Raw genomic sequence first — 11309 nt, forward strand, 5'->3', positions numbered from 1 at the left:
TCAAAACCATATTTGTTACACCTTTCGTTAACAAATTCGTAACTTGTTCTTCGCTTCGACAGTATCCTAACCGCAACTGGTGTGCACATACCAGATCCCTCAAGTAACGAAACCCCATCTCAATATGCTTACTTCTCCCATGTGCAATAGGATTCTTAGCAAGACTAATAGCTGAAACGTTATCAACCAAGAGTGTGACAGATTCCTCCACCTTGTTGCCCAACTCTTTCAGCAGATTCACAAGCCACAATGCTTGACACGCACATAACGACGCCACGATATACTCGGCCTCACAAGATGGAAGTGCTACCACAGGTTCCTTCTTAGAACACCAAGAGATTGGTGCTCCTCCCAACATAAAGACATAATTAGCTGTAAACTTTTGGTCGTCCTTATCTCCGCACCAATTGGAATCTGTGTAACCGAGAAATTCACACTTTCTACCCGGTCCGCTGCGGGAAAGAGAATTCCGCAGCCAAGAGTACCTTTGACGTATCGTAGGGTTCTCTGAACTCCTGCCAAGTGAGACACCTTCGGTCTCTCCATAAATCTACTCGCAATACCGACACTAAATGCCAAATCTGGCCGCGTATTGCATAGATAACGTAACAATCCAATCAATCTCCTATAATGCATTGAATCCACATCCTGCTCATCATCACTTTTGGACAGTTGTAACCTTGCCCCAGCTGGCGTATTGGCAGCATTGCAATGCTCCATATCACACCTCTTCAATATCTCAAGTGAATACTTTCTTTGATGCATAAGCAATCCCAATTTTGACTTGTGGAACTCTATGTCAAGAAAGTAAGTCATGATACCAAAGTCACTCATTTCAAACTCCTCCATAAGCTCACTCTTAAACTTAGAAATGCCAAACACATTGCTGCCCGTGATCAACAGATCGTCCACATATAAGCAAAGTATTATTACATCTTTGCTCGCATCCGTCTTCATATAAACACCATGCTTCGAACACACTTCTTGAAGCCAACATCGACAAGGAAACCAGCTATGCGTTTGTCCAAATCTCTTGGAGCTTGTTTCAAACCATAGAGCACCTTCTTCAACTTGTAGACCCTTCACTCTTGATTTGTCACAACAAAATCAGGGAGCTGTTCTACATTGACTTCCTTTTTAAGTGGACCGTTCAAAAATGCAGATTTCACATCCATTTCATATATTGACCAATTGTTGCAATTTGCAATACCAACAACTAGTCTAATAGTTTCCAGCCTAAAAACTGGTGCAAAGGCCTCATCAAAGTCTATACCTTCTCTTTGCAAAAATCCCTTCACAATAAGTCGAGCCTTATACTTGACAATTTCTCCTTTTAGATTTGCCTTCACCTTATAGACCCATCTCACACTGATTGCCTTCTTTCGTTCCGGTAAATCAACCAGCTCCCAAGTACTATTCTTCTCAATCGATTCCAGCTCTTCCATCATCGCACACAACCACTTTGGATCGCTTAGTGCCTCCTCCGTGCTAACGGACTCGGATTCGGTCATAAGCACAAAGTGAATGAGATCACCATCACTATTAATCTCATTGTCCTAGAAATACTTCACAATCTCAAAGCCTCTGAGGCAAACTTATTTGCCTTGCTGGTCGTCTACTGGATTCACCGTTTTTGACTTCGACCGGCTGCTGTTCAGGATTTTCAACATGCTAATTTTCTATGTTTGCTTCAGGAAATCGATTTCCAAGAATGGGGTAATCAATTTCCCCTTCTTCAAAGCCTTCAGGATGCAAAAATCGTGAAGGAAATCAATTTCCACTAGGAGGGTAATCAATTTCCTCTTCTGTCATGGCCATTTTTTTGCTGTCATACAATCCCACTTCATCCACGACTACGTCATGACTGATCACAATCTTCTTACTCTTCACATCAAATAGATTGTAACCTCTGGTAGGGTGGTAACTAACAAGCAACATCAATTCTCCTTTGTCATCCAACTTCTTTCAAAGCTGTCCTGGGATGTGTCGAATCGCAATCGATTGTAACCTCTGGTAGGGTGGTAACTAACAAGCAACATCAATTCTCCTTTGAACACATGAAACACCTCATCTTTCCTCTTGATAACACAGGTCCATAGTTTCCTACTAAAATCGTCAATAAACGTGACAAAGTATTGATTGCCACCATACAAGTTGCCTTGCATTGGACCACAAACGTCGGAGTACACCATCTCAAGGTGACATTTGGTCTTATGGCTTGAATCTTTGTTGAAACTACCTTTGTGTTACTTCCCTTGCACACACTCTTCATACATCTTAGCTGGAACATTAATTCTTGGCAACCCGATTACCATACCGTTCCTATGTAACACGTTGAGGTCTCGAAAATTAAGATGTCCAAGACGATAGTGCCACAACCACTATTCACAACTTGCCGCTGTAGCAAGATACCTATGCTCCATAACTTTCAACTCTATCTTGAAGGTCCTATTGGTAGCCATAGGAGCTTTAAGGACTAAAACCTCGTTTAGGTCCAAAACGCGCAAATTCTTGTTTTCCATGCGATTTGTGTAATCCTTCTCAAGTAATTGGCCAATACTTAGAAGATTACATTTAATTCCAGGAATGTATAGCACATCTTTGATCAAGGAATGACCACCATCTTTTCTCATGATCAAAACATCAACGACCCCGTCTGTCACTAAAGTGGTGTCATCCACGAATCTCACTATATTCTTTGTGGCTTGATTGATTTTGACAAATCAAACCTTTCTACATGTCATGTGTAACACCCCCAAATCTATACTACTTAATAAAACATACATTTTCATAATTCAGAATAAATAAGCATGCATCACATGAGGGCATTACACATTTTTGCCAAACAAACACTTTAACATGCAATGGTTACATACAAATAACACGGGATTGAAAAATTCAAAACAAACATGCAAAGCTACAGTGGAATAATTGTCTCATCAATAAAATGGTAAACTCAGATGATTCCCATACATCATCTGTCATATCACACTATCTCGGCTCAAAGGCCACTCATCAACAACATAACATATCCAAATAGGAAAATACAATAAGAGTAAAATAAATATCTCATGAGCATCTAGTCAAAGATAATAAACCCAAAATCCCATGTGTTACATTGACCAGAGCACAATAAGACTACCTAGTCAAGGCACACTAAAAGAGTTTTATGCTTCCTAGCTAAACATCCTCCGAAGCACCATTATCCTTGATACCTGAGCAATGTCGCAATAGAACATCATTTCAACAGAAGGGTGATAATTAAAATCATTATAAATAAACATAATAATAGGAAATGTATAACACAATAACAATACGTTCCAAGAATTCATCACACTTCACATAACAAGTATACAAATATACAACCATGTATAAGAATCACCAACACATTACATCTATCATATCATGAACATATGACACAAACAAGTTTATGTTCACTCATCATCACTAAGATTCACGTATATGCATAACCACAACATCATTCCATCACATCACATCAATCACACAATATTAACAATTCACACCGACATGCGCGACTCAAGTGTGACTCAATGCGATATGCATGCGGATCCCTCCATTATCATTTCCTGCAAGCCGATTGTCCATCTCTCGGACTAGATAACCACCTCTAAAGCTCCATTCGGCGTTAAGCTTTCAAACCCCATTTGGCGTTAGGTTTGCGACAAGCAAATAATCTTCGCAAGATTACCTGTCATTGCCTCTTTCAAAGACCCATGCTAGTGTAAGTGTGCAACAAAATAAGACTCATGCAAATAAGACGATCGCAACCTCTTAAAATACATAAGCATCTAACATCCAACATAGCACAACATACACGAGCATGACTTCAATCCCAAACAGTGCATCAATTAGCATACATCATTTCCACATCATTCAATCACATGTATTCAAACATGGTACAACATACATTCCATTATCATTCATCAATTCACATCATAACACATATATATTTCAAGTATTATGTTTTTCCTATAAATTCACCCATAAACCATTCAATACATGCCAAACAATTCATCAAAACTCATGATAATTATTCTTAAATCAATAGCATGCAAATCCATAATCCAATTCAAGAAAATAAAATTATTTTATTTTTCAACACAGGCCGCGCTAAGCGCCCTGGCACCTGCGTGAAGCGCGCTACCTTCTGTAATGTGGTTTGCAAATTTTTCAACAGTGCGCTAAGCGCCCTATACCGTGCGATGCGATGCTCTGCGTTTTCTGCAAAAATGCTTCTGCGATGACAGCAAACCCTTTTCCCCCATTTTCACCCAAAATCAGTTCCATTTTAGATTTTCCCATTAATTTCATGTTTATATCACATATACAACACATACATCCAATTATAAACATCAAAACATAGTTCATCACTCCATGGATTCTGTCATAATCTCTAAGTTAGGGTTTCTCCAAATTCAACATACTTACACCAAATCATATGTTATTCACATACCCATTCATAAAATCACATACAAAATCATCAAAACATGTTATATTTCACATAATTTATGGATTAACATATCAATTTCAGGACAAAACTCATGAAAATAGTAAACTATCAATCCTAAATCATACATATCTAACCCCACATACATTACTTAATTATATCTACTTATACTCACTTGGATTCACACCCTTACCTTAGATTAGATGGAATTTCTAGCCATCCCTCTTCAAGAATTTCCTTTCTTTCTCTTCTCTTCTAGCCTTTTTTCTTTCTTTTCTTTCTAACTTAGGTTTTCTTACAAAACCTCTCTTACTATCTTTATTCTTGATGGGCTTAACCCATCCAATTCCACATTCTTGATGGGCTTAGCGAGTTTTTGATTTTTGTCCCTGTAAGTTTTTTTTGCTTGAGATTTAGTCCCTAAAGCTAAAATTCACAGGATTTTCCTGCAAATTTTCCTGCGGATTTTGATTTTAGGGACTAAAACAAACGCGAAAGTGAAATATAGGGGCTCATACAAAAAAAATAACTTACAGGGACGAAAAGTGCATTTAAGCCTTCTAATTAATTAGGTCCATTACTGGTATTTACTAATCTTCACACATGTACTTAATTATTTAAATAGCACACATATTCAAATAATCACAAAACACATCAAATAATTAAGTATCACGCAAATAGTAATTAATAAAACAAATACCTCGTAAATAAATACGGAAATAAATATCGGGTTGTTACATCATGTGTGTTGAACAACCAGAATCTAAGTACCACTCATCACTTCCTTGGACTCCATCTCGAACCGTTAGAATAAAATTTTGCTTCAGACACGTTTCTACAGCAATTTTCAAACTACTGCAGTTGCTGCCCTGCAACTTGCAGCTGCTACTGCTATTGTCCAGCACCTCACTACTGCCATAATTCTCCTCTATGATCATCAGAAGAAGCGTATTATCACCATCCACTTCTTGTCGAGCAACCTTAGCTTCATCGCTTTGAATTTTTGTTCGTTACACATTACACTCTCTTGAGAAATGACCGTATCTTTGACAATTGTAACATTTCAAGTTACTCTTGTCCCATCTCTTAGTGTTGTTGCTTTTATCACTATCTTTGGAGCTGCTCTCACCTTTTTCCCCAATCAAAACCTTCGAATTTTGTGAATCCTTTCCACCAAAGTTCCGAAAAATTGACTTCCCTCTTGAAGTCCATTTTCCTTTCGATCGTTTATTATTGTCATTGAACCGTTCTTTCAATGTAACTTCCACTTTGGCCTTATTGTTTCCTCGTTCATCCATCCTTTGTTCATGAGCCTCAAGCGAGCTTTGAAGCTCCTCCTTGCTCAATGACAAAAGATCCTTCAATTATTCGATTTCCACTACAATATTATCGAATATTGGCATTAAAGAACGCAAGATTTTCGACACAACATTCTGCTCTACAACGGTTTCTCCGCAAGCTCTGATTCGATTCACCAATCACGTGATGTGTGTTATGTATTCGTTGATAGTCTCATTCTCTTCCATTTGAACCAACTTGAATTGACGCTTGCAAGTTTGTAACCTCGCCACCTTTGCCTTATCATCCCCTTCATAAGCTTTCTTCAAGATCTCCCAAGCTTGCTTCGCTGAATCGGAATTGCCAATTTTTTCAAAGTTGTCCCCATCAACACAAAAGTGAATCAAGAAGAATGCCTTGTAATCTTTATTATTTTCTTCCTTGTGTGTAGCCTTCTGTGCATCGGTAGCTGTTGCCCTAAGTGGTGTAACACCATTATTAACCACTTCAAAAATATCTTGATAGCCAAACAACACCTTCATTTGTTTGCACCATTTGTCATAGTTTTTCGAATCAAGGGTTGGAAGGTTGGAGGGAACTCAATCATTAGATATGGTAGTCATCTTTGTAGCAGATTAAGGATCAGAACCATGCTCTTGATGCCAAATGTTGGAACAAGCACAAATCTTGTAGGTGAATCAATGGAGAAAAATGGAGAATTAGAGAAGATGGAGAAATATGAGATATTGAGGTAGAGAGCAATTGAGGAAAATGAGAGTGATGAAAGCATAAGAGGATAGTGTAGCGGCCGACCTAACAAATTTTGTACCTCGAAGGGAGCGAAAAGAACAGAGTCGCCACCAAACTTTATTTATTCCAAAAAGGAAAGGGAAAATATCGATAAAACCCACAAAGAAAAGAAAGAAGGATAAAATGGTCGTCGTAACCATAAACGGGTTCGGGGGTCGGTTAAGCAAGGGGAAGGTATTAACACCCCTCACCTCCATCGTACTCGATGGGACCCATTTAGTTATTCTTACGATCGATTGTTAGCTTAATATCAACTTGCGTTCTTTATTTAGAAAAAGGAACAAAATATGGTTTTTTATTATTGTGCTCGCCAAGACATTTGTATCTTGTGCCTACGTATTCCCTCGTGCAATGGGAAAGTGAGAGCAATCGTAGTTCGGGGGTAAAACTATGAAAATGAAAAGTCAAGTTGACGAAAGGTGTGAATGAAATTGTTTATTAAGAGAATACAAGCATTCAAACAAAGGCTTAACGGCCATCGCCTAAACGCTTTAAAGAGCAACTTGCACAAGTATGTACAAACCCCTCTTGGGTGATGGAATAGATTTGCACTTGGGCGAGAAAAAGAAATGATTCAGTGAATCGAAAGTGTTTTGTAAAGGCGAGATAAGTCGAGTTTGAAAGATCTTTAATGGAGTCCACACATTCAAACAATGGCTTAACGACTATCGCCTAAACGCTTAAAGAACAACTTGTACAAGTACGTACAAACCCTTCTTTATTATCCATTATAGACTAAATTCAATTTGATTAAAAGAAAACTTTTTGTAAATAAAGGTGAGCTAAATCGAGTTTGAGAAGTCTTCAATGGAGTCCACACACTCAAACAATGGCTTAACGACCATCGCCTAAACGCTTAAAGAATAACTTGTACAAGTACGTACAAACCCTTCTTCATCCATTAAGAATCAAACATGATTCGATTTAAAGAAAGCGTTTTTTTGTAAAAACAAAAGGGTGAGCTAAATCGTGTTTTATGGAGTCTTTAATGGAATCCAAACATCTAAACAAAGGCTTAACGGCCATCGCCTAAATGTTTTAGAACAATTTGTACAAGTACGTACAAACCCTTCTTCACCTATTAAAACTCAAAACTCGATTCGATTAAAAAGTATTTTGGTTTTTTTAAATTGATAAAGTAAAATAAATATGTTAAATATTTTTATGATTTTGATATATATAAAAAAAAGATCAATTTTCAATAAACTAAACTATTATTATTTTAAAAAAACAAACAAAAGTATATGGGAAAGGGGGTGTTAAAAGCAGCAGAAAGTGAGGCCTAAGAACTTTAACACAAAAAGGGATAAATAAAAGAAATAAAAAAACAATGGGCTGGACCGGGTCGGGTCAATGTGACCCGGATCCAGCCAGTTAATACTCAAACGGGTCAGAAGCCCTAAAAAAAGAAAGAGAGGCAGCGCCTTCCCCCTCTTCTCTCTTCCCGTTCTCTCGTCTCCCTCACCCCTCTCTCAGCTTCCATTTCTCTCTGTCTTACGAAAAACTCAGAAAATTGAAGGCTCTCGTGCGACTGCCTCCCTCGCGACGAACAACAACAAACCAAACTCTCCTCTTTCGGTTAACATTTCTTCTTTGTGGATGCCTCTCTCTTTTTGTAGGCTGAGACTTAGGGTTTGAATGAAAAATAGGGGGGAAATTGGAGAGGCTTTTTGAACAATCTTGGCTAACTATTTATGTTTCTTTTTGATTGCAGGTGTTTGTAGGAACATCTCTGTGTAAGGTTTGTACTATGTGTGCAGCGAAAACGCAGGGGCATTTGGACTTATGTCTTTGGCTTGGCATGGCAGAGATCTTGGACCAATGCAGCAAAAAATTGGAACGTTGCCACATGAACAAGACAATGTGGGACAAAAAAAAACTACATAGTTCAAACAAAAATAAAACTAACTTGGACTACATAAAAGGATTAATGGGCTTTACACTAATAGATTCTAATCTATCCTATTTGGATAATAAAATATAAAAAAAAAATAACAATAACACTACTAGATGAACTAAATTATTAAAACACAATTTTTTTATGTATATTTTTTAAATTGAAATGATGCAAATACTTAAATCTAAATAATCTTAAATCTAAATAATCTCAAATGAAAGACTTTAATTAACAATTTTTATTTTTCGAAGTGGGAGTTGAAAGGATGAATAAAAATCGGGAAATGTACAAAAAAAAAATGTTACGATTTGAATCTAAACGAAATATAAATGCAACATGACTATATGAATGAAATTCGTAGGACAAAAATTGAGGTACGACAGATAGTAATAATGAAATAAAGAAAAGATAAATATAAACTTTGTTTTCGTAGGGGTGTTCAAATTAATTCAACTCATTTTAGATTGAAATTACTGTCAAGACATTAAGGTTTAAGTAGAAAATAGTAGTAAGTTATTACAGCACAACCGAGACTTCTACTCTTAGATTGCCATAAGGTCACTAGGGGTGTTTAAATTAATCATTTATATAAATTATCTATATCCATATCCAAATCCGGTTATAAAAAACCGGTTAATTTTAATATGGTTTTTAACCAAATTTATAATTTGGACATTTTATAAATATGATTTTAACCAAATCCATATTTTGGACATCCACATCCAAAATAAAAACTAAATTAAAATATTTTCTCAAAATACAATTTTTTCAGAAATACGAATAAATTATTATTTTTTAAAAACATTAAAGTTAATTTTTTTTTTAAAAATACAAAAAATCTATTTTATTTCTAAAAACATAAAAAAACGAGTTTTTTAAAAAATACAAAAAATCAATTTTTTTTTAGGAAATACAATTTTTTTTTCAAAAATACAAAAAATCAATTTTTTTCCGAAATAACAAAAAATCGAGTTTTTTTTCGAAAAATAGTAAAAATTGATTTTAATCGATGTGTTTTTGGAAATACGAAAAGTCAATTTTTTTGGAAATACAAAAAAATCGATTTTTTTTAAATACGAATAAATCATTTTTCATAAATACAAAAAGTTGATATTTTTGGACATAAGAAAAAAATCAATTTTATTCTAAACTCGTAAAAGATCGAGTTCTTTCCAAAATACGAAAAAATTGAGATTTTCAAATAAATACGAAAATCGTATTTTATCGGAATAAACAAAATCATTTTTTTCCAAAATTGAGTGTTTTTGAAAAAATGATTTTTTTTTTTGAAAATACGAAAAATTTTTTTTTTTTTTCAGAAATAGGTAAAATCGTTTTTTCTAAAAAAAATACAAATTTTCGAAATCGGTTTTAAATTAAAATTTGGTTACAACTTTAGAATCAGTTATAAAATGTGGTTATGGATAAACAAGTTTTATAACCAGTTATGTAAAAATATAACCATTTATATGGATTGGTTTTATATCTGGTTATAGTAAATGGTCATTAATTGAATATAGATTGGTTATGTTAATTATGAGCACCTCTAAAGGTCACCATAATTTTGCATCAGAACTACTGATCCCGAAAACAATCCAGCAACACCAAGCAATCTCTCCAAGGAAATATAGACAAACTCAAAACTCATGCTAAACTAAGTCAAGCTCCAAGATATGAACATGAATTAACATAATAACTAATAAGAATGTAAACAAAATAAAATAAAAGCTCAGAAAATTAATCATAAACTACAAAATGAAATAAAAGCTCGGTTTTATAAATATTATTTGAAAAGTTGAGTTATAAGTAAAAGTTCAAAGAAGCATTATATCAAACATGAAGATTGCAAAAGTAAGGAAACTTATTCACCAAATAGAATTTGACTTATCTTGGTTGCTTTTTTCTTTCTCATCCATTGGTGTTGTTTTGTCCTCATTAATATTTGACAATGCTGAAAGAAAAAAAAGTAACCTAATGATATAATGTAAAAAAGTTAAAAAGATGAGAATTCACTCTCTCGGTGTCAAAGTACGGGTTCCATTTATTAGAGTTTGACCTAACTCATTTTTACAAAATTGGTTTCAATGCTCTATCTCCAATAAATGTGGGACTTTAGAATCTTCCTAATACACCCCCTCACGCCCAACATTTTTTTGGGCTTGAAGCGTGGATATTAACGATGAGCGACCCATGCTCCGATCGAGAGAATCTGATACCATAATAGAGTTTGACCTAATTCATCCTTACAAAACCGGTTGGTAAGGTGAGGAGAGTCACTCTATATAAACTCTTTCAATGCTCTATCTCCAACGAATGTGAGACTTTCAAATCTTTCTAATACCATTAATGCTGAATGAAGAAACAGATCTATTCTTTGAGTCTCAAAAAATTGAAGTGAGAGAATGAGGGTGCCTGAAAAAGGAGAGAGTAGCTGTAAAAAATTGATTTCAAATGAGTAGGGATGACAACGAGTCGGGTCGAGTGCGGGTTTCACATAACCCAAACCCGCACCCGAAATCGGCCCCGAACCCAAAAGTTGTTCGGGTGTCAAAATAACACCCACGCCCATATCCGTTGGATTATGATTTTTCACCCGAACCCGAACCCGCATCAAAATAGATAAAATACATTTTTTCTACAACTTTCCTTCACACACACACACACACACACACACACACACACACACACACACACACACACACATATATATATATATATATAAGCGGGTGTAATTTCGGGTTTCGGGTGCGGGTTTCATACTACCCAAACCCGCATCTGAAATATCAGATGACACCTGAACTCGAACCCAAACTCAGTCAACTCGAGTTTTCATCCGTTGACTCGGGTTCGAATGCG

The sequence above is a fragment of the Vicia villosa genome, unplaced genomic scaffold (assembly GCF_029867415.1).
Source record: "Vicia villosa cultivar HV-30 ecotype Madison, WI unplaced genomic scaffold, Vvil1.0 ctg.004104F_1_1, whole genome shotgun sequence".
NCBI classification, from domain to species: domain Eukaryota; kingdom Viridiplantae; phylum Streptophyta; class Magnoliopsida; order Fabales; family Fabaceae; genus Vicia; species Vicia villosa.